Raw genomic sequence first — 5,382 nt, forward strand, 5'->3', positions numbered from 1 at the left:
CTTTATATATACCAACAATAACCAAGCCGAAAAAACAGTCAAGGACTCTATTTCTTTCACAGTAGTGCCAAGGAAGATGAAATATTTGGGAGTATACCTAACAAAGACGTGAAAGATCTCTACAAAGAGAACTATGAAACTTTAAGAAAAGAAATAGCTAAAGATGTTAACAAATGAAAAAACATACCATGCTCATGGCTGGGAAGAATCAACATTGTTAAATGTCTATACTATCCAAAGCAATAGATAATTTTAATGCAATTCCTATTAAAGCTTCATTGTCATATTTTAAAGATCTTGAAAATATAATACTTCGTTTTATATGGAATCAGAAAAAAATCTCGAATAGCCAAAACATTACTCAGCCATAAAATCAAAGCAGGAGGAATCACACTACCAGACCTGAGACTGTACTATAAATCGATAGTGATCAAAACAGCATGGTACTGGCACAAAAACAGAGAAGTAGATGTCTGGAACAGAATAGGGAACCAAGAGATGAATCCAGCTACTTACTGTTATTTGATCTTTGACAAGCCAATTAAAAACATTCAGTGGGGGAAAAGATTCCCTATTTAACAAATGATGCTGGGTGAACTGGCTGGCAACCTGTAGAAGATTGAAACTGGACCCACACCTTTCACCATTAACTAAGATAGACTCTCACTGGATAAAAGCTTTAAACTTAAGACATGAAACTATAAAAATACTTGAACAAAGTGCAGGGGAAACTCTTGAAGGAATCAGCCTGGGTGAATATTTTATGAGGACTCCCCAGGCAATTGAAGCAGTATCAAAAATACATTACTGGGACCTGATCAAACTAAAAAGCTTCTGCACAGCCAAGAACATAGTAAGTAAAGCAAGCAGACAGCCCTCAGAATGGGAGAAAATATTTGCAGGTTATACCTCCAATAAAGGTTTAATAACCAGAATCCACAGAGAACTCAAACGTATTAGCAAGAAAAGAACAAGTGATCCCATCTCAGCGTGGGCAAGGGACTTGAAGACAAACTTCTCTAAATAAGACAGACACACAATCTACAAACACATGAAAAAAAGCTCATCATCCTTAATCATCAGAGAAATGCAAATCAAAACTACTTTGAGATATCACCTAACCCCAGTAAGAGTAGCCCACATAACGAAATCCCAAAACCAGAGATGTTGGCGTGGATGCGGAGGAAAGGGCACACTTCTACACTGCTGGTGGGAATGCACACTAATACGTTCCTTCTGGAAGGATGTTTGGAGAATACTTAGAGACCTAAAAATAGACCTGCCATTTGATCCTATAATTCCTTTACTAGGTTTATACCCAGAAGACCAAAAATCACATTATAACAAAGGTATTTGTACCAGAATGTTTATTGCAGCCCAATTCACAATTGCTAAGTCATGGAAGATGCCCAACTGCCCATCGACCCACGAATGGACTAGCAAATTGTGGTACATGTATACCATGGAATATAATGCAGCCTTAAAGAAAGATGGAGACTTTACCTCTTTCATGTTTACATGGATGGAGCTGGAACATATTCTTCTTAGCAAAGTATCTCAGGAATGGAAGAAAAAGTATCCAATGTACTCAGCCCTACTATGAAGCTAAATTATAGCTTTCACATGAAGGCTATAACCCAACTATAGCACGAGACTATGGGGAAAGGGCCAAGGAAGGGGAAGGGAGGGGGGAGGTTAGGGTGGAGGAAGGGTAATGGGTGGGGCCACACCTACGGTGCATCTTAGAATGGGTACGGGCAAAACTTACTAAATGCAGTATACAAATGTCTACATACAATAACTACGAAAATGCCATGAAGGCTACGTTGAACAGTTTGATGAGAATATTTCAGATTGTATATGAAACCAGCACATTGTACCCCTTGATTGCACTAATGTACACAGCTATGATTTAACAATAAAAAAAAATAAAGAAAACAGTTTGCATATTTGTATGGAGAATTCTCACACACATTGTAGTAATTTAAGGAACTGATTTTATGGGTATTCTGAAACATGAAGAATACATCACTTGTCTTTTATACTCATAATTCTTCTGTACAATGGCTTGAGAAATTAGTTATGAAATTTCCAACTGGGATCCCCATGGCTCCAGCAGTTGGTCCTTGGAGCAACAACTTTTGATTTTTCATCTTAATGATGTTGATGGTACCATTGCAGAAAGAACCCTTTTTTCTTCTTGACACTTCAGAAAACATTTTTGGTCTTGTAACACATTATTTTTTATATTTTTTGAACAGCTTATCTTTGAGAAAAGAATTTTTGAGGTTTTATTGATTGAAAAATAATATAATATTGAGGGAAATGTTATTAAAAATAAAAATAACTCTCCATATATCACCATAGTGAGCAAAACAATCTGGTTCACCTTTTGCGAATTTTGTTTCTGTCTTTATTCATATTTATATATATTCTACACATTGCTTCAGAATGTACATGAAATTTTCATATCTATCCTTTTCACTTAATCTTCTATTATACATTTTAAATAATCCATAAATAATATTGAGTTCTATAATTAGCATTTAAAAATTCCTATTGTTAGACATTTTATTTATTTATTTATTTTGAGACAGAATCTCACTCTATTGTCCTAGGTAGAGTGCTGTGGCACCATTGTATTTCAAAGCAACCTCATACTCAGGTCAAGCAATCCTCCTGCCTCAGCCTCCTGAGTTGCTGGCACTACAGGCACCCACCAAGATGCCCAGATAGTTTTTCTATTTTTAGTGGAGATGGGGTCTCACTCTTGCTCAGGCTGGTTTTGAACTCCTGAGTTCAAGCAATCCACGCACCTTGGCCTCCCCAAATACTAGGATTACAGGCATGAGCCACTGCACCCAGCCAATGGTTAGACATTTTAGATATTAGGAAAATTTGCTGTTCTATATAGTAGAACCTTTGTAAGTTGACCACCTAAGGCAGTGGTTCTCAACCTTCTTAATGCCACAGCCCTTTAATATAGTTCCTGTGGGCTGTGACCACTGACCTAAGGGAATGTAATAAACTAGTCATCATTCAGAGGTAGTCAGCATAAGAAACTAGGCCTACTGTCCTCATACATGCATGTAGTGCACGTCTGGTCTATGAAAATTAGGTCAATTTAAAGAGGTGGTCAATTTAGGGATGTGGTCAAGTATTGAGGTTGACCTCTGGAGCTGGCCCAGCTGGAGAGGGAGTTGGGATGTAGCATCCTTAATAGTCCTATAGAATTAACTCTACTCCTCACCTGCATCTTGCCTGCAAATATTTTAGACAATATATTTTACCTGTCACCATACACAGAAGTTTTGTATAGTCCACTGTTAAAGACTGTGGCCATGGTTAACTAAAATATTCATTATGTTACAGTGGTTTTCAAACTTGCCTCTGAAGATCTTTACAAAGGCATCCACTAGAAGGGTGGGGGGAATGCTTGGGGCTCTGAATCCTTATTTCAGCTCTAATCATAGCAGTTCCGAAACCTCCCTTATAAAGTGATGAAGGGGCATGAGGTGAGAACTAGAGTAAGGGCCCCAAAACTCTGCAAAGGAACAGGCTTAGCTGAAATGATAATAATCATCCACTGTCCCTTAGTTTGCTTGATAGTAGTCACTATCCCCTGGTTTGCTTTTGTATAATAGCTACTCTAAAGGGCACAGCTGGTAGTTGTAAAGATTCTTAACTTTTCTCTGTAGATAACATCACCTGTTCAGAACCTAGGGGTAGTTTTTGATAGCTTCCAGGCTGTGCATTCCATCAGTTTGACCGACACTTCCAGACCAAGATGACACACCCAGACCAAGAAACTAATTGAACTGGTCTTTGACCCTTTACCCAAGGAACTGCATTCCAGTAACTGACCCACCTGGACAGCGGCCCATACCAAGGAACTGATGGTTTCAGCAAAACCCAGCCAATTATCAGACCCTGATTGCCTAATCCTCTGCCCACTAAACTGCCTCTAATTCTCAGGGAGGCAGATTTGAGAAATTCCATCCATCTCCCTGTTTAGCACTATGAGGAATAAATTCTTTCTCTGCTGTAAACCCTGCTGCTATCTTTGGATATTGGCTTCCTCTTGGGAAGGGAGTAGATGAACCTGGTTGGGCAGCAACAGTTCTGTTTCACTTGGGCCTAGTGTTAAAGTTTTCAATACAACTGGATTAAGTCAACAAGGTGTATTGTGGTAATATCCAGTTATTGAGACAACCAGGACTGCCAAGAAGAAAACGTTATTTAATACAACAGATGTCTGTCACAGTAAGGGAAGAAACCTCCTCAAATTTGTTCCTCTGACTCATGGAAATCATGAGCTTTTAAAGGAAGGGCCACATACCTTGGTGCAGGTTGTAGTGTAACTAACAAGGGGCCATATGCGTTGGGGGCAGGTTGCAGGGGATGGTGAATGTTGGCAGAAGTTGATCAGAAGTCTGCTCAGGAGTTTTCAGAATCTCAGCTCCTTTGTCTTGTAGAAAATCTACCATTTATGGGAAACAACTCAAGGTCAAGTAGTTAGCTAAGGGAGAGGATTATAAAAAGACACACAAGATCATTGAAATTTGTTTATAGAGCTGGTTGCAATTCCCTCCTTTTTCATTCATTCTTCAATCTTAGAGAATCAGGATATTTATCTGGCCACTTCCTGCTGAAATGGGATATACTTGGGATATGAAGAAGAATAAAAATATCAGGCTTGTCACCAAAACATTTTAGCATATGTTGTTGAGTTGCCACCTCCTCTCCACTGAGGTAGTAAAGCATACTAAAAGAGGTACCCGCCTGGGTGCAGTGGCTCACGCCTGTAATCCTAACACTCTGGGAGGCTGAAGCAGGTGAATTGCCTGAGTTCAGGAGTTCAAGACCAGAGCTAGAGTGAGACCCTGTCTCTAAAAATACTTGGGAGTTGTGGCAGGTGCCTGTAGTACCAGCTAATCAAGAGGCTGAGGCAAGAAGATCGCTTGAGCCTAAGAGTTTGAGGTTGCTATGAGCTATGACGCCATGGTGACAAAATGAAAGTCTGTCTCAACAACAACAAAAAGATATACCCATCCCTGGCTGGGATTCCCCTACCCCAGGAAATGGAAGCCAGTTATTCTCCGGATAGAAACTCTATCCTAAAATTTCCCTAGTCATTCATGAAAATCGTTTTAGGTAGCTAACCCAGCAGTGAGATATGTTAGCTGAAGAGGCAATAAGTTGAGAGATTTTAACTAAAGATGTGTTTTTCCAGGCAAATGAAAATCCCCAAAGAACAAGCTAGACAAACAGGGTATGTGTTTTCAGATGTCCTAAGGAGCAGGGCTTGTGCCTCAATTACCTTATAGCCAGTAACCACAACATACCCACCTTTGCATTGTACCTATTACATAATGCTATGTC

Source organism: Nycticebus coucang, chromosome X, assembly GCF_027406575.1.
Source record: "Nycticebus coucang isolate mNycCou1 chromosome X, mNycCou1.pri, whole genome shotgun sequence".
Lineage (NCBI taxonomy): Eukaryota > Metazoa > Chordata > Mammalia > Primates > Lorisidae > Nycticebus > Nycticebus coucang.